This window comes from Sinohyriopsis cumingii, chromosome 6 (genome assembly GCF_028554795.1).
Source record: "Sinohyriopsis cumingii isolate HCF-2022 chromosome 6, ASM2855479v2, whole genome shotgun sequence".
NCBI classification, from domain to species: domain Eukaryota; kingdom Metazoa; phylum Mollusca; class Bivalvia; order Unionida; family Unionidae; genus Sinohyriopsis; species Sinohyriopsis cumingii.
The window spans coordinates 69,412,632-69,433,697 of NC_142966.1; the positions used below are offsets into that span (position 1 = coordinate 69,412,632).

General features: G+C 34.0%; 1 pseudogene across 1 annotated transcript in view; it reads right to left on the reverse strand.

Moving 5' to 3' along the window:
* Nucleotides 1-2,618: 2,618 nt before the first annotated feature.
* The window catches only part of LOC149797146 (uncharacterized), a 39,516-nt pseudogene continuing 21,068 nt past the window's right edge, over nt 2,619-21,066 (reverse strand). The window contains exons 8-11 of the transcript XR_016421634.1: nt 16,375-16,529; nt 13,843-13,971; nt 7,800-8,084; nt 2,619-3,771 (exon numbers count right to left, since the gene is read on the reverse strand). The product of XR_016421634.1 is annotated as an uncharacterized LOC149797146 (transcript). The remainder of the gene's footprint in view (nt 3,772-7,799; nt 8,085-13,842; nt 13,972-16,374; nt 16,530-21,066) is intronic.

A 21,066-nucleotide genomic window follows, 5' to 3' on the forward strand; every position in this document is an offset into this window, starting at 1 on the left:
CCTTATGGCCATACGCGAGTATAATACATGTTTGGTCCGGCTGATTCTGGATTAGGATGATTATCTTCTCTCAGAGAAAGAAGACTAGAGAGAAGCAATAAATCAAGAAGATAATCGTGTGGTAATTATTTTAAAAATATGCTCGATGTGAAGCGCTTGAGAAAGTTTTCCAAGACTCTAACGAAATTAAAGTCGATAAAGTTGGTTGTGTCTTGTTTGCAAAGGCAAGCGCCAGTTTTCAAGAAGATATATGGGGCGCCGATACCAATCACCGGGTAAAAACAAAGTACCAACATCAAGGGGAAAGTTTCGCTGCCAAAAGCTGTAAATACTTGTTTATTCGTGTACCTTCCACGTCACAGTATGTATGTATGTAGGTAGGTAGGTATGTACCAACAAAACCAACGCAGGTACATATGTGTTATATTTAGTAACTGAGATGAAGTTCATCAATAAAAATGGCATTCTAAGAAAAAAGAAAAAATGATTTTAGACACAGTACTTGCCTCCTTCTCAAATAACAATTATCACAAAAAGCAGAAGTTTCGAAAGTCACTATACGAAATAATAAACCAACGGACATTCAGTATCGTCGAGAGAAGGAAATAACATACAATCAGGAATGGATGGTTTCCAATATGTTGCTTATAACACGAGCTAATTTTAACGAAAACATTCTGAATTAAAGGTTATAGTGGCACATGCAACTGGTCTATTTACAATTATTACTTCGTGGTTAGGCAAACCAAATTATACATATCACTCGTGTTGTCACTGCTGTACTGTCGCTATCAGGCGATGTGTGTCGACCTAAAATCGTTCTAAGTTATATACTATATATGTATGACCAATTTAAACCAAAACAATGATGTAAGTGGTGTATAGTTCTACAACGAGGGAGGGAATGAAACAATTCTATATCAGAATTTTAGGGTTACTGAGGGCAATTAATATTATTTTGAAATCCAAAACAGTGGGGTTCCTCAAAACACATATATGTTTGAAATGTACTAAGTGGATTGTTTTTAAAGGTAAACTACATTTACGTTTCCAAAAGTTGTGAACTACACAAAATATCATTAAGTATTTTTTTTAGAAAACTGGTTCTTGGAGGAATCGTATATTAAAGTAATTTCTGTTCAGCAAAATAGTAAAACAAGATATAAATATATAATACACACTATCAGATTAAAAATGTCTTATGTTACAAAATAAGCATACAAAATGTATACAGAATCTCCGACAACAATTAATCGATATAATGTTTGAAATAAACATAAACAAAATATATGTATTTTCCACATATTTCATTATTACAGCCACATAAATGAAAAGAACTCTTTTCTGGTTTTCACAATTTCTGACACAAATAACATAAAACGGATAGTTTTGATGGATACACAATATGTTACAATATATATCTAATGCTTGAATACAACAAAAAAGGTAAACTCTTTGTATATTATGTACACTATAATTTGAAGTGTCATAATTATTTCCAATGCAAGATGCAAGGCGATACTTCATGATTTGTACCTGGATGCAAAATCTAAATGTGTATTCATAATCACACAAAAATATCGGAAGTGTTCATTTACAATATGACAACTCGTTCATGCTACTATACTGAATACGTATTCATAATGTTTGCATTTGTCAATATATAAGATACACACCTTCATGTAACTATAATACCACAAAACATCTTTATATCTTGGACGTAAAGAACTCCTTATCTATTTTCTAGTCTTCGTTTTTCTCTATGTTTAAAGAATATGCACACTGGCCAAGCAAAGAGGTTTTCAGTTGCTGCATGATTCTACTATACGAAACAATCGTTTTCTGTAAGCTCCACGCAGTTTTCACATAGTAAAGTCTAAATATTATCGGATGAATGTATAAGTATATGTGCAGAATATAGTTATATATTGGAAATATGCAACATAAAAAAAATATCTAAACTATTTTGCTTTGAAACATCATATATTTTTTTTATCCAGAACCATCATGTCAACAAATTACTATCTATTACTAATTCAATACAGGTGATTTAAAGTGCAAGCAAATATAACCATATATACACATACGTAGAGCTAAATCTTAAATGAAGCTATGTCGAGAGGATACAAATCTAAATCTGTCTCTTATTTGTATATACAATAAAACAAATATGTATAAAATAAACTGTCAAGCACACATGCAGAAATTTGTACAAGTGTACGAAACAATTCAAGCAAAAAAAGAAAATCTATACTAACTTTAAAAAAAAATAGGGAAGAAATTAATTTCGGTTTCAGTCTTCAGTTTCAGTTAGTGTTTTAAATATGTTAATCTGCTGAGTTCGAATGTATTCTGAATTCGTTATTATTTGGACTTAGGTTCGAAGCAATGCCAGACCGAGCGCAGAGAACCATACAATTAATCTATGTTCACCAACAGCTGGCATACCATTTTATTTTGAAACATCTAAAAATGTAAAAGCGCAAGAAACTCTGTGCATGTAAGAGTCTCTACAAATATGGAGAAAGGTTTAAAGGAATATATATATATATATATATATATATATATATATATATATATATATATATATATATATATATATATATATATATGTGTGTGTGTGTGTGTGTGTGTGTGTGTGTGTGTGTGTGAGCGTGTATGCATCAAAACATAAAAGCCAAAATAAAAACAACAAAAACATACCCAACAAGCAAACCAAACAAACAACTACAGAATATATAATATCACCTGTAATTAAATTAAACTCAGAGAGCAGCGAGATAAGGATATTAGTGTCATTTAAAAGATTTCAATTTAATTTGGTTTGAAATGATACATCTTATATTTAAAATATATGGATATAAATTGAAATTCAAGGCTTCTGAATACAGCTTTAACTGGGATGGGCTACAGCTGGCTTTGATAGACCTAGTTCAGAGAACCAGATTAGCTTGCTGTCTTAACTCTGCCAATACATCATGTCATCACAGTCGCGATGGAATATTTTAAATCGTACATGGCTTCAGACTGTCTTATGAAAACAGTAATACAGCAATACTCTTAGATATATATTTAGTTGTACTAAATTTATATTTCAAATAATGAGTTATCTTTTAAATTCGTTTATATCAATAATCGCACTGTTATAATTTTGCAGATTATGAAAATGATATGTATAATAACAGGCTGCTCCAAAAAGATTTATTATTGCTGAAAGAAAACATCGAATATTCCAAAAGAATGCTATAAAGGCAATTTCAAAGGTTTGCACAGATTTACTCAAATAATGGATGCGGAACCCCAGGTTGTCCTACATATAAAGATTTGGGAACATGTATATATCTTGTAAACTTTATGTAAAAAATACCATTCAATTTATAACACACAAGTCAAAATCAAACTCTAGGAAGAATGAAAATAACTGATCTATGATGTCATTATTTTTGTGGCCTTTTCTTCACCAGGTTTGTCTGAAGACGAACTGGCAAAAATAATTAACATTTGTCTGAGACAAATTGTACACAAAAGGATTAATGACCAAGTGACATTTAATTATTTTGAATATCTTGTAAATATCTAATATATTACACACCTAGATTTTCCATCCTGCAGTCATATATTCCAAGATGTTTTAGGTGTTATATTGCTGGACTGTATCAGTTGCGAGATACCCAATACAAGATTCGTACTAGCGTTGCTGTGATCACTGGACCACTTCAGTCTGTTCTCAAAGCGGGAGAGTAGAGTTGTAAGTATACTGGCCATGGACTGCTTTTAAAGATAAATAACAAAAAAAAAATAACTAAAAGTTTTAAAATTGTTTATTTTGAGGCGATTGTCTACCTTTGCAATTCATAAGATTATAATTCAAGGAGAATGTTGTTACTATGATTTTATTGAAGTTCACAAAACTATAAAAAAAATGAATGTTTAGTTAGGACAAATTCACTATAACATTGAGAAATATACCAAACTAGACCTAATCAACGCCATATGCGCTTCCCGGGTAGCTTGGAAATCTAATGTATTTTTTAAAGTAATTCGTAAAAAGATATATTATAATTTTGCAAACGCCTACAGTCCTTCATCTGACCTCTACTTCATAGTTAGGTTAATCCGATCACTGCGTATTAGATGTATAACATAGATTATATTAATACAGAAAAAATCATATAAATTACAATTTTTGATGGTTGCGAACTAGTGTTTATACAGAACATAAATGAAGCACTAGAGACGTGCGTAAAGTAGTTTATGCGCTTTAGATTATAATACAGTTGGTAAGTATTAATCTTTAAGCACGCCAAAATGAAATCAAAGGAACTTCAAAGACAACTTTGATTTCTTCTGAATTAAGTCAGAGTTTTGCATATGATCAGCTGTGTCTGATAGACATGTAAAACATTCAATGTAAAAGTGGAAATGTTACATAGCAAGTTAATTGGGCATCAGTGATTAATATAAAGAGCTAAAACTAATAATATTCACACTGTAATCAATGTTACACCGCTAGCCTTATCGAAGTTTTTAGTAGCCAGGAGAAACCACCATCAACATTAATTATCATGCAATAATTAGCTTTTGACGAAAGTAATCACCACAAAGAAATAGTTGCCTCTGTTACAGGGTATGAAAGCCATAAAACCATATAAAATAGCTTCGTTTATATGATACCAAAGAATATGTACTATAATGAGATGATAAAATCAGAGACTGTTTTCTTTCTTTTCGTTTAACTATTGGTCTTAAAATCTGTTGCAGATGTCATTAGCTTTGTCAGCCACTCAAAGTCCGATTTTACTAGGTGAAAGTCATTAACTTTGAACAACAATAGAGCGACAGCCAGGATGAAATGCATACATTTCACCTATCTAATTGTTACAGTAATTCACTTGTACAATTTGTTTTTGATGTTTGGAGATTAAAGCTACTTCCCGGGGCAAGATAAGATATACATGGTGGCCAGTATGACTGGTGGAGGAAGAACAATGGAAAACGCCGGAAAGAATTGCCGCCGTATTGGCAAGCTATCCTACATACCAAAAGAGGTGAGATCTCAAAACGAGAGCTAAACACCACTTGACCACCCGGATCCCCTCTTGTACAATATGAATCACATGTTTACCCGTTGAGCGTAACCAATCACAATATACAATCTAAAGTTACTAAATAGAAATCGTATCATTGAATAAACAGATTGATATGCAACTGCACGGATCATACTAACATGTTTGTGTAGACCAGCATGGATGTAGCATGAAATCAAAATGTATTATCTAACCAAGTTTCATTACTCTAGATAAGATATTATGTACATGACATGCAACACATTTATGTGGCCCTTAGCTATAAGCAAAATTAACTTAAATCAGCAAATGTAGAACAAAGGTGACGTGAATGTCTTGCACTAATATGATGTGTCTCGTTTGATGACTAGTCAAACAAGCAAATTTAGCCAAGAGTCGATGAAAGCTGAAACTAGGTCAATACTGTCACTGTTTCACATGGGTGTGGTATATTACCAGATGCATCTCCTCAACATGTTTCATGATTCAATGTATAACAGGAAAATAACTATATGGTTATGACCTAAATCGAATGAATGTAGGCTACATTTACCTTATTTTTTCTTCAAGGTTGAGCTACTTATTTAGATAAATGCAATGTATTGTTCTGCTGATGTCATGAACAGAGATTGTAAATAAACTTCAAATGCAAAGGTAAATCCAGTCAATGAAGTAGTAAATGAGACTACTCTGGTGGCCTAGTGGTTAGAGCTTGGGAGGTCGAGGGTTCGATCCCCGGTCGAGTCATACCAAAGACTTACATAAATGGTACTAACAGTTGCCTCGCATGGCGCTCAGCATTAATATGTTAGTGTTAGGACTGGTTTGCCTGGTTTCAGAATAATGTGACTGGGTGGGACATCAAGCTACATGTCTGTGGCATGATGCCCCAGTGCTACACATGATTATAAACTGTCACACTGCAGACATCGTAGCGATATGACTAAATATGTGTTAAAACTACGTTAAAAATCCAAATCACACACACACACACACGTATTAAATAAGGCTCACATTAAGCTACTTTTCTGATACGGGTGTAGTGCTCATCAGCATACATTATCTAACCAGTCTTCATGATTCCAGATATAACGGTATATTTACGTTGTGCATAAGGCATAAGCTACATGTTAACACATACGCTAATGTGCGACTAAGGAACATGGCAGAGTTAGCCCTCTTCTCAATGGTATGTACTAGGAAACCCAATTCAAACTGATTACTATGATCATGGAAGAAAGGGTGGCTTAAACAATACAGAGGTAGAACAAAATCTCTTCTACTTTGTTCAATACATTAATCAATTAAAGGATTTACGTCCTTTTCGCAACTAGTGCTTTCGCGACTGGTTAAATCTCGAAGGTCGAGATTTTCAATTGATTGGAATTGTAGGAATGGAACCGCTACAGTCCTGCTTTTATGTGCGAATGTCGCACTTTTTAATTCATGAACATGTCCGGCCGAGGAAAGGAGACAAGGGGCCCGCGGGACTCATGTCCAGTTGTACTAGTGGACAGAAATCTATTCCAGTGGTATGTAAGTCACTCGTGTAATTTTCATAATCCTTTGAGTTGTGTAATTTCATTACTATTTTGGTTGAGGCAAGATAAAATAAATATGAGCATTGGGCTAGACGTTAAAAGTGTTTCGTCACAATATGTGAAAGTGCTGCGAAAGCTTTCGCCTTTGAATTCTAATCATAAGGTTAAAAAGGTCCACAAGGCGATGGGATAGTCTTTTACCTCAATTATTTCAAGAACACAGAGGCATCGTGACCTTGTGATTTTAAAAATGGACATCTCCTATAAAATGCTAGTATTCAAAGTTCAATGATTTGTTTATTCATACGTTCATTCAATATGCTGATGGTCACAAACTAGAGACTGAACAATCATACAATCTTCATTTCCAATTCGTTTATGACTGAGTTAACATTCTATTTCGAAGAAATGATACTGTGTCTTTATGGTGTATCGCTTTCGATTTCTTGCTTGAAATCTTTTGAAATACTTAACCATTATGAATCAGATGTAAACTGGTTTAAAAAAAGTAAGCAAATGAACATCGAGTGAAAATACATTGGTGTAAGTGATATCTGTACTGAGCGTCCTTGAATAAATTCTTGAGGTCTTTATCCAGGCTAATTTACTTGACATGGACATGCCATGATTAGTGTTAGAAGTGCTTCGCTTGTAGGGAACATTGTGAATGCCGTAACATCTGTTTCAGAATTTCTTAGAGAGATGATTCATTTTAGTATTCTCAAGTACGGCATGGTAAGGGCATATAGTGTTACCCTTGTCCACTAATCACAGTTGGGTCATTCGATCATATTTTAGGCACGTTTGTAGAGCATCGAAGTCTCAAGAATAACATTTCTAGTAGTTTTAGTTTTCATCGCTGACACCGGTGGCTTGATTAATGTGGAGCAATATTGTGTATATATAATGTGACATAGTTGAGAATGAAACATCAGTGGCATTACGCTGCTGACTGGTTTGATCTATACTGGCTGAATATAACATGATATATTGAAATAGAGGCTAATAGTGACTGAAACGGAACGGTAACGTATTAGGCAAGACACAAGGAGGACCCAGGGCTAGAGTGTTGACTCAAATTTACTTCAACAGAAACGAGCAAAATGGTTAATTGAATAGGAGAGAATGTATTGGACTACAACTGTCAAAAATCTTAATAGGTTTCACAAAACTGTAATGTCGCGTATTTTACCTTTGGCAAAAGTACCTGGGTTTCATCAAAAACATATCTTCACTGTTCCCTTGATCAGCATCCTGCAGATAGGGCATTTTCTCATAGCGGGAGCACAGTCCAAACATGTCACTAAATGACCACAGGGTAGAAAAACCACGCTGCTTGTATTGTCCAGACAGATCTTACAAAGCGTAACATTACGCAGTTCTCGGTTCTCTTTCAGTGTCGTTTCTGGATCTATTTCTATATCAGCGATAGGTTCTTGGCCATTGTCTCCACTCCCTGCCTCATGTCCGTCGTTTTCTACGTATAGCCAAATTAAAGGTGGTGGAAAAGATCAATGCCTGACACAGTCGTAATATATCGAAGGGCTGGCAAGCATTGAATATTCATTGAAATGTTCAGACTTTGGTTGAGGGCAACACAGAGTGAATTGATAATGAATAGATGTCAATGTGTCAGCATGCGCATCAATATTTTGACTGTTACGCGATAAGTATCATACTATTTCCATCATAAATTCCAAATAATCATAGCATTACAGACAAAAGTCCTAATAATTTACGTTCTGAATAAAATTTAGTAGAAATCCAAATTAAATTCAGAGCTGAAAGTGTTGATATTGGTGGCCTGTATCATGATCTTGTACCAATAGTCATTTGCTGAACCACAGTAATACAATTCCAGGATTAAATTCACACTATAATTCCTAACAAATATTTCTGTCTACGAATCTTATTTTTATCAGCACCAGAGACAAAAATCACTTGAATTGAATAATTTGAAGATATCAATTTCAGCCCAAATGACTACTGGAAACAACAATAATACAATTGATTCTGTTAGATCTTTAACATGAATGAATATTTTTTCAATTAAGAAGATTATTTAGCTTTCCACCTGATTTCAGGTCACAATTAACATTTTCGAAAAAAAATTACAAAATGAAAACTAAACCTCTGAAAGTTCATAATATTTATTAATTTTTTTTACATATAATTAGAAGTCTGTTACTACAATTGCAATATGAAATATGTAGTAAACAATATGTAGACCCATCATTACATAAGGAATTTCCAGTGTACAGGTCTCACATTGAGATAAATATATTTACTAAAAACTCAAATCAATAATTAATGCTTGGTAGGAAATGAACTTAAGTTTTACAAGGTCAAGTCCAACATAGAATGTCACATTATCAATAACATATAATGAAACAAAAAAATAATCTAACAAACAATGTAAATTATATATACTAAGCAATGCACATATAAAGAATTTTGCTAAAAATATGGAAATAATGTTATACAAAAATATCACTCTAGAATTTTGCAGTGATATTTAATTAACTGCATACATTCAAACCCTTTTACGGTGTATACAAATTTATGGCTGTAGGAAAAAATCATAATTAAAACGAATTCGTTACAAGGAATAATGAAGTAGTAACTGGTAAAACTGATATCTTGATTCTCTCTAAAAGCATCATACGAAAGACAAACTTACACAATTTGTTGCGTATTGTAAAGCTACTCACTCTTGATATTGGCATGTTAAGACATCACGAATCAATGTAATCAAATGCCCTCGAACAGAATATGCTATTCAAAATATCGCAAGCTTAGACGCCGCAACAAATAGAAGAAAAACAAATGAATTGTAAAATATTTTCATGCAGCATGAAACAATTAATCAGTGTATATGAAAGTGGTGTAGAATTTTGTTTTGATTACATAACAATGTTTGCCATTCCTTGCCAGATATACTTCACACCGCTAACGTCACAGTTGCCTACTTTACCATTTAACATTATGCATGGATCAATCTTCAAACCTTCAGATGAACACGATCAACATTAAACTTGACTGAAACTTGGCGATATGCAATAACGTCACAACTTTACAGAAAGGCAGGAATTGAATAAAAAAAACACATATTGATTTTATATCAGATAGACCAAGTGTGTTTCAAAACAAGCACAATCAATTACACATTTATAAATTGATTAAAGTAAATGGTTATAAAATACAAATTGTGATCAATTATATTATTTGGCAATGAACGTTTAGTACGGTATTGAAACAGATTAATACAAGGAATGATATTATGGACTAGTTAAAGGAGCGATTGTGTGAAAACATGTAATGTTACTACGTGTTTTAAAACGTTGCATTGGATATGATACAAACCCAATATAAAAACATAAAATATGTCTTGGTTAGACTGGAATTATTTCTCTGACCCATGCATATAACAGAAAATGAAATCACACACACACACACACAAACACACACACACACACACACACACACACACACACACACACATATATATATATATATATATATATATATATATATATATATATATATATATATATATATATATATATATATATATATATATATATATATATATATATATATATATATATATATTGTTGCTGTTTATGTTACCTTTTATTTGTTTGATGACTGCTAAACTGGATCATAGAATAAGGTATCTGCTAAACTATATTACTTTGCTGCTGCTCACTTTTTCGAATATTAGTTAGAAGCATACTTCTGTGATTATCATATTACATAAACTATGAGATTCAATTTTGGGCTCCTTCGTTTTCGTCAAAATCTAATATGTTCATGGATAGTATATGTTTGGAAGATGATGCAATACCTGGCATACAGCAAAAGAAACGAAAAACAATTTATTAAACAGAAACTTATTCAAGCATCTTTTGGGGGGTTAAATTATAAGGTTGTAGGAAAAGTTAATATGTGTAAGATTTTCTTCCAAATTAGTTAAACATGTTCTGCCGAAGAAAATGAACTTCCCGACATGTATTTATTGTTTTCCAATATTGTATATTTTGAATTCTTTTATTTATTCACCTGGATTAATTTTCGTTTTCAGAATTTGTCTGTATTGAAAATATTTAATTTTGATCTCAACCCGACAAATTATTACACATAAACGCCGTTCAATTAGCCTAGTAAGAATCATGGAAATTTTATTTTACCAATGATGTGACATAACTATATTTTGTGAATCATTCATATTTTGTTTCATATCGTTGTGAAAAAATAATCACCAGGTTTGATACTGACTCATAGAAAATTTGTCACGTGTCATTAACAATCGTATATTATGACATGTATTTGTTTTGTTTTTGTAATAAAATGACTATGTTAACCATTTGCACTTTTCAACAACTGTGAGAACACCATACTCTGTTGGTTCTTCTTCTTAAAAGAAAATACCTCAAGATATTTTCGCATTTTTTTCTGTATATAACTTTCTTTGTTTCCTGAATTTTCATATTGTCCTTCAAACTCAACATTCCTCATTACATTTGAACAATACCGAAACTGTTGGTAGCTTTTTTTCCAGTGCGTTTAGTTTGATATATAATCCCAGACAATATTCATTAATTGGTCAATATTACCCTGTGTAATTTTGTCAGTTCAACACCTTGTATCAGAATTTTAATTTCTTTTAATGAATGCTATCAATGTTATTGTGAAACAAGGAACCAGGTAACATAACAATTTTGGTGTGTCAGTTTCCAATTATGTTATTGCTGTTGTTCTAGGGTTTATCGCCATTTTTCAGCACAAGATAGGCTATACATGGCTGCCAGTGTAATTGGTGGAGGAAGAACCCTGGAAAACCCAGGGAAGAACCACCGAACCACGAGAAGCTACTGGCAGGCATTTCCACGTACCCACGCTAGCCGAGCCTTGGACTCGAACACACGCAGACAGAGGTGAGATAGCAGTGATCCGGAACGGTGAGCGTTTTACACCACTCGGCCATTCGGGGCCCCTTCCAGTTATGTACTTTCTTTATTAAGTTTATGTTGTACATATAATCTTTTGAAGGAACAATCTTTTCTTGTGCCAATGTATAGCCAGAAAAACAATCATGCAAATGTTCAGGTACGTAAAGATCAACTTCGGGAAAATAACCATCCCTATCATTATCTTTCCATTTCGTTATAATTATATTTCTCTTAGAGTAGCTTGAAGTTATTTTTATTTGCCCGAACAACGTTCATTACAACCATATCTTGACACATCGACACACGCTGTATACATGATACATTCTTCAGTTTTCATCTGCCCTAGTCACAATCGTTTTAGAAAATGCTCTCTTCATCTGCATAACATTACTGTTAGGGAAATACACAGATGTCGTACTAAAGCATCTGAAACATTATAATTAGCTAAAACCTACAAGCGCAATTACACTTAATGTAAGCTACAAAAATGGGTCAGTCATGGGACTGAAATGTAATGGGCACGATCTAACTTTGTATTTACACATATACACATTCTTGAAATATATCACAAAGCAACAAATTACCATTTTCATATTATGCAGATCACACGATGAATAAAACAAAAATGATCCACCGCGTCTTTGAAATATTCAACATCATCATTTGTAACCTCTGCTTTGCTATGCTATCAGCAACACTTTTCAATTGGTTGAAGATCGGCTTCATTGAAATTGTCAAATGAATCGATACATTGATAATGGTAAATATCTTTTCTCTAATAATTTTGGGGTGATTTGTAAGTGCCTCATTGTTTCAAAAAACTTGTAATCGTCCAAGGGTTTTTCTTAATGATCCAGTGACGACTGCATTAATGTCTATCTGTCAACAAATCCATCTGCTCGTTTAATAGTTAATAATTATCATCACAGAATTAAAACTGTTTTTCAAGTGTGTATGTAGTTTGTGCTTCTATCCATTCTCAGTCCTGCATATTAATATATTTTCTATAAGTATTAAACTTATGCCAAGTTGTATTGGCACTTTTGCACGTTACACGTCTATTTGGATTGTAGCATAAATATCTAAGGCATTCTTCCTTTTCATTTATTTTTTCCAATGATGAAAATGTATTACACAGTTAACATATATAGATAAACTGTGTTCAATGATGATATTAATATATTCAAAGATTTTAATATGAAATCGTCATTGGTCACTTCACCAGGTAATTCCAAATATTAAAAACAAATTAAACAAACTAACAATATCGACATAGTTTGGAATATTGAAACAAAACATTAAAAGGTTTAGGCCATTAAACTTAATCCTCAAACACGTCAAAAATGTTATTTAATATTTTACAACGGCAACATATTAGAAATGTACATTTTGTAATGGCCATGATCCAATTATTCAATTGAAAATTTGATGGTCACACAGTTAAAATATTCTGTTGAACTGACTATTCTACTTTATGATTTTATGATTTCAACAGATGTATTAAATTATTTCAGTATGATACCAAACATATTGGTTACAATCTTGAAAATAATATTATTTTTCAAATTATATATTCAAAGAATATTGTAAAAATATCAAACACATGATAGCTTTTATCAACACATTGTTTCTTTGAGTACATTCAGGAAACAAAGAAAGATAAAATTGTTAAAAGACTTCAACGGATTTCATAGACATCGTGCAAAATTGTTGTTTGCATGATCAAGCGGTACGAAGAGCATTGTTTCCTTTCCAAAACTAAAAGGTTTTAAATTATTGAAGAATGTAAGACCAGCAGCACCTCAGTTAACCCTTTCGGTTTCTATCCTACAGAGATGTTAAAGTTCTTAGCAATTATATTATATTCTACGAACTGACTCATTTCTAGTCATGGTGTTCCATTTTATATGCACAATAGACTACCATAAGTTTTGCCAACAGTAGCATTCGGCCACTTGTACAACTGCTCCCTTTGCTGAATAAATGAACTGTTTGAAGAAGGTACTGAATAAAGAACGTGTTTCAGATTGGATATCCGGTGACGAGTAAGAAAACTAAAACTGCACGATCTTTTTCTAAGGGAGCCAATTAGATTGACATAGCCGGTTGTGCATTGAGTCAGTAGTAGGTTTTGGGAAACGTCGAGAAAAAAGAAAATAAGTATGGTCCATTTTTGAGTTTTGTTTCGAACGTTGCACAATAAATAAAATGGTACACGTAGGATAGGAAAGATAGGATTACTAAGCAAATAACGCAACCGTACAAGAAAGGGTTTTATTTTACCTCTAACACTGTTCTCATCGCCTTTACCATCATCAGGTAATGCTAGTGGCAGTTCACTTTTCGCCGCTTCCTCGTCATCTATGTCAAATACAGCTTCCATGATAATTTGTCCTTTCAATTCTTCACTTCCTTTTAAAACAATAGAAATTTCGTCTAAAATAACACGGCTTTTCTTGAAATCGTATTGCTTAACATGCACTGTGACATGCTTTATGGTGCAAACGATAAAACAGCAAATTACCTATTACTAAAAGTAATTTATACCTTGCAAAAGTAGAAGTTATTTTAGAGCGATACATTGCATCCTTTTTTCGTAAATATCTACCTTGGAAGCGCAATTAGATATAACACTTAGTCAAAACGAAATTCAACGAACTAGGTGTTTCTCCCGCGCCTCATATTTAATACGGAGTTTAATATGGATATGTCTTTATTTAGAAAAGGCCTTGGCAGTGCAATAATAATCATACAGTGTAAGTATGATAATTTTATACCTCTCAGGATTTGGGACTAATAGACATTGACAATACATTTTTCTTGAGAATAGGACAAGTATCTCTCCAAATCTGTAGCATTTATTACTATAAAAATAATTACTAAAACCGAAACCTTAACTAAAATTTTCAAATGATATCAACTTTCACTTGCGTTAGAGTAAGAGAGTGTGCCTGAATATGAAGGGCAGTGCTTAATAATTTTACAGTTTAAGTTTAGTAAACATTTATTCCAATCTTTGAGATCTAAGATTTACAGAAGAAGTCTAATCGAAAGCTTAAATAAGATTCAAAGCACCGTAACATAACATGGGTTCCAGAATGAAGAAAGATGTGTATTTATAATACATTGGCCGTGCTTACTGTTCCAAATTCAAGGTATGATTGCTATCACACTTTGAGATGGACGACATATGAGAATAACTTAGACACCAATCCATCTTTACGACCACAACGACACAAAATGATTGATGCATTTATCTCACTGTGATCATGCAAGAGAACGAAATACTTAAAGTGCCACATTTTTTATATTTGTGTTGTCGTTTGTGCAGGTCAATTGTTTTCTCAGCTTCAGTCAGGGTTATAGGATGGGCAATTTATCCAGGGATTTCCACTTCTGGTAGTCGATCAGTTGGGTCCTCACTGATAGATGATTGTTGATTGATGATGTTGTTGAAGTGTTCTACCCATTTTGTACCATATATTCTTTGACAGTTAGCACTTTTGCTGCTGACAACTTTCATGTATTGGTTATGTTCCTGTTGCCCGTGGCCCGGAGATTGTCTGCAAAGAACCATACAATTTATTCTTATCACTCCCGTGTGGGTAGGACGGAATCTATTCAGTTCTCTGGCTTTGCATTGTATAATCCTCCTGATGTCGTTGGATGCTGTCGATATTGTTGATGAAGTGCTAAGTCCTTGTGTAGCCGATGTTTCTCATTCAGTAGTCTCTTTATGGTATCACCATTGTCATCAAAAGAATCTTGATGTGTATGTGTGGTGAGACCCATAGTTACGAAGATGCAGCCAAGTAAACTGTGTCGGAAAATGCCATACTTTTCATGACATTCGCGTAGTTTGTATCCATTGTTTGTTGTTAGCTGCACAGTTATTTCGACAAATACATGTTTTACATCCTCTTGTTTCAATTTGATGACATTAAACTTTTTGAGCACCTTTTAACTTTGAAGTTATCTGCCAAGCTCAGGCAGCATGGTGAGATTGGAGACTGTATGGGTGTCAAGCATTTTTTACTTCACATATCCTTCGTCACTCGTCAGCCTGCTTGTTCTCCTGATGATGAGATGCCATTGCCTGAAGCGTGGATGAATTTGGTTGCGTTTTTGGCGGGAGGAGGGCTGTAATAGTAATTAGGAGTTGTGGTTAGCGCATTTCCCCAATAGCAGGAGTCCATTGTGTTTGCATTAGCCAGAGCCATTTTGTTATTGACACCTGATCATATCTGGTGATCTGTGCCATCTTACGCGTCGAGGTTGCCGAGGGTGATAAGCATGCCCGCCTTCGGTACTTCTGCGAAAATGTAATTCAGGTCGTCATACGATTTGTGTTTTTACTCATCTGGGCTGGTCATTGTTGGTGGTGCATATTCGCTGATGATGTTTGCAGGTGGCTTTTCAGACAAAGGATGTTCTACCAGCATTAGCTTGCCAATAACGCCATTTGGGAGAGAGATTTCTGACTAGCTGTGATTAAATGACAAACCCAGGACCAGCTTTATGTCACTCTTGCTTGCTTCGGCCACTCGTGTTAGTTGTCCTTCCTCAGCCAGGCGACGTTCACTGAGGGCTGTAATCTGAATGTTAGATCTGGCAAGTTCACTGATAACTATAGCTGCTCGTAGCTCCGGTCTGTCTGCTAATGTACTATCCGTTAGTAGGCGCATTTTCCAGGCACCAATAGTGAGTTATTTTTATTAGATTTTGGACAGCACCTCACCTCCGTCCCTAATATCTATATATTTATAAGTGGACAATAGACAGTCAAATTTGTTTTCCTTTTTATAATGTACTTACCCTTTTTTGCCAGCACCCTCTTAATCGCAGACAACACTACTTTGGGCTGGTACCCCATAGATAGCACACTCTGTGCAGCATCTGTCAGCAGGTACTGCTGTACTTCGTGTCTCGGGGAGACGGGGTGGATGATGCGGAATTGCCAACAGCGTCACCTGTGGTTGCAGTATTTGATTATATCACTATTTATTTAAAAATTATTAAAGTAAGACAAATATGAGAAGAAAATGTGACAATTGCATGTCGCATAATAATCTTTCTAAATGCACATTATCTTCGGGCGATCGTGTTTCTCAAGGAACATATACGTAATGGAGGCTGATATAATAACGATAAGGAATTGTCTAAAAAAGGGCAAAAAGATAGAAAATATTAAAAACAGCAACATAGATAATATATTTGCATACTTTTTATTTTTCTTGTTTCAGTTCATTTGGGCTGATGGCTCTTAGGCAGCGAATTTCCATTGCTCATTTGGTTTAAAGGTTTCATTTTTTATTGCGGACTTTGTTAATGAGCATAATGTTAGAGAAGGAAACGATTTCTCAAAAGGAACTTCTGACTTATTTGTTGCTTGTTTTTTTTTTGGGGGGGGGGTTGACTATCGGATCTATGCATCTGATTGTTTAGTTTTGTTGATCACCCTACATACTGGACTGACCAGACGTTGCACGTTATTAAGCATATTACTTTGTATTACTTTATATTGCGCATGTGATAGTGTTTATATCTATCATGGGTGGGCTTTAGAATCAGTAAAAACTGTTTCTTTAATATAAATCTTAACTGTGACAGGATGTTATCTTTACTCTATGGACTATATTTGTTAAATTTTCCTGGACAGTATTTTGGGTGACCATATATCGGCTACAAGATACAGATATCTCAAGATTGCCGTAACCTAATATGTTCCTTTATTTCAAACAGTTGTAACTTGGGTCAATTGCAGACGTCTTGCAACAACAACAAAATATTACCGCCAAATTGTAATATCTGATTTTCAATAATGTAAGCAGTTCGAATAATGCAGTCTTCTCCTTTATTCCACCAGATATATTAGCATGATATTGTGAGGTCATGACTTCACCGTAATAAAAGATCAGTAAAAGGAATATATATTTGGTATACGTTTCCGTGTTGGTAATTCTTTCTTGTGACGACCGCCTTGAGAAAGTAAACAATGTAGTACTATATTCATGCTTAGTTTCTGATATATATATATATATATATATATATATATATATATATATATATATATATATATATATATATGTACCGTTATCTGGCTTTTCTGCGCAATGTTTTCCGTCACCAATACTGACGCAACATGCATACGAAGTCGACCGAATGACGAAAATAAAATATTGCAATGCTTAGCATTTGAAAAGCGGTCATTGTCACCAGATCATTCTGTTTAAATTAATAATAATTTTTCACACACGGAATACTACCCCTGTGCGTTCATGACTGGCGATATGTCGACCTATTCTGGGCATGGCTTTTAAAAGATGTAACGTTAATGCATAAGGCCATGGAAATGAAACACATTACTTTGGACTCTTTCTGTCAACATTTAAGTCGAGGAACTAGGCCAAGCTTAAAGCTGGTTTTATAAAAGTCAACGTAACAATGCCACTACATGACAAGAGATAAACCGATCTTGTACAAAAAATTAGTAAAATTTCAACATCTTATCAAAACTAAGCTATAATGGTTAACAACGAATCGGATGTAATGTGTTTATAACATCTCGTTTGTGGAAAAAAAACAACTAAAGAATTTAGAAACAAACTAAAACCCCTGGAATTTCATAAGAAACCGTTTGATCGGCAAGTTGACAAGTTAGATAGCAAACAATAAAGTAGGAGTGGGACAACTTCTTGCAAAATTAGAAACTTGGATAAAGAAGCAATATTGTTCTAAGGTAAGCATTTCTGTATTTTATATAATTTATTTATTTGTATAATTCTAAAAGAAAAATATTAGAAGTCAAAAAGGTCATGGAGTGGGTCTTCATGTTGACATTTAGAAATCAAATTTTCACATAAATTTAGAATAGATATGTGGGATATTTTTGTACACTTTATGAATATCGCTTTCTTTAATTAAAGGACGATCGTTCTTTCTTGAGACATATTAGATTTTCGATCTAACCAACACGTGATCCAATGTTTACAGAAATGACGTATCGTTGCGCACAATTACCCGACGCGCAGAACAGTCTGATACTGCGATATATATATATATATATATATATATATATATATATATATATATATATATATATATATATATATATATGTGTGTGTGTGTGTGTGTGTGTGTGTGTGTGTGAATCGCAGCTTCTAGTTGCAACCCAATGTTTCTAACAAGGTTAAACGAAAACCAAAATGAACACAAAACATATATTAAAAGACGAAACTTTCAAACGAGATTCAAAGAGAAAAAACTATTTGATTACAATTAAAAATATTTCTAGTATTGAGTTGAATAGACTATATCCCTACTGGTATATCACTGACAATATGGCAACTCGTGGTTATTGATAAAGTGTGTTAAATAGTTTTAAATAGAACTGTCTGCTCGTAGGTGCGAATATGATTTAAAATGCATTAGAATATGTTCCATGAAAATAATGTCTGAGACAAATGAGGAAATTTGTAATGAAAGCTCCTGAACGAACACATATTTTACATTATGCATCACTGTAAAGAACCGTGTCACGAAAAATGATTTGAGGACCATTTTTATCATTAGTGATTAATTCTTCTTTTCGGCAAATTCCCGTATTTCATGAAAAACTGTCAAATCAGCGTCGTTAAAATCCAAATCTCTTATTGACGATTTATTTATTTAAAAAAATATATGTCTTCAATGTTTGCTTCCTTTAATCCTGAAATCAAATGCGAAGACTTTTTCAATTAATGTAAAAAGCAATGCTGTGCGGTTACATTATACGGTGGAGTTAAATTGTTAAGAAATCAACCAAACATGTGACTTATGTAGAATCATAACCGAATAACTCGCGAAAAAATGAGCATAGTTGATTGTGGAATGGTAAGAGTGAATAATAATTTGCACAGAGATGTATCAGCAGTTATGAGCAGTATATTATTATACAGGTTACGCCTAACCAATGCTCCAATTTTCATATTTCCCTAATAATCATTTATCTTCAGTGTTACCTCTTTTTATGCCTCAATATCATGCGAAGCTCACTAACATCCATATTTAAATATAATTTTGGTTATATAATTTCTCGTTATAACGTTAGCTTAGCTATCAGTCAACATATTTTATAAAAGAATTCATCAATACGTCATTGTTGTTAGTGATATAGTTCAAAGTCTAGTTTAATTAATTACATTGCTAAGGTATACAATGATACATTGTGTCGTCTTAACGTATTTGGAGCATTCCAAATATCAGGTCTAAAATAAATTCGTACGCTTTTATTAACGTTGGCTTCGACAACTTTGTTGACCTATACAGTCCGATTACGCAACAATAATGAGGGCGACGGCGACGATAAATAATCTATTTTATACGTTCATGTAGCCAACATCCAAAAACTTGAGTGACCGTACTTCACGTGAATTCCACCAGGACAGAGGTGATAGGTATGCTACTGGCCAAACTACCATCAACGTACGGGCAAGAGATAGCACCACCATTAGAACGTGGAATGGCAGAGCATTAAGACCAATACTGAACTCGAGGGGCTACTAACCCAAGAGAGGGGAAGATACCATTGACGGAGATTTTTTTAGTGGACATGAAGACAAGTATGAGAATGGTTTGTCAACTAGTGTCTAACATAATGATTACCATCCGCTTAGGGATCTCATTTCACCATCCCCGTCATAGAGAATTATGCCCCAACATCTAAATATGATGACGAGGAAGTGGTTGAGTTCTAAGAACAGCTTAAAACTCTCATTCATTAAACACCCAAGTAAGATATTCAAGTTATTCAAGGAAATGGAAATGCCAAAGAATGCCAAGATAGGAGAATATGCACAGGTATACTTGCGAGATGTCTATGGTCCATTTTGTAATGAACATACTAATGACTGAGGCTTCAAGATCCTTGACTTCGCCACCTAAGATAACCTAGTGATAACAGACACCTATGGCCCTAACAAACTACCTAGAAGATCGACTTGGCACAGTCCGGACGGAAAACATCATAACCAGATTGAGTTAATCTTGTCGAGGAAGCGCTTCCTATCTATCTGACATTGGCAGCGACAATGACTTGCTGATGATGACTATCAAACTTCGTCTGAGGAAGACCATGAAGCCACGACAGGTTATGATCCTGTTTGCATTTGAAAAACCTAAGCATCCAAGCGCGCATAACCATTTGAAGCATCCAAAAACAGCAAATTTGCAACACTCACAATTCTGGGTCCTAAGAAATAAACCTAGACTTCAACACGACAGCAAGATCATTGACAGGCATCGTAGGATAAAGAAGCCCTGGTTCACCGCAGATATTATCGACCTCTTTGGTGTGAGGAAGCGAGAAAACCATGAAGGAGTAGAAAGCGAAGGAAAACTGGATAGAGGACTAGTGTAAAGAAGTCGAGAACAGCCTTAACTAGAATGACGGTAAAAAGACATTCCGGTTATTGAAAGACCTGACAACGGAAAAACGGGAGAGATCTAACACGATCCTAGGCAAGGCCG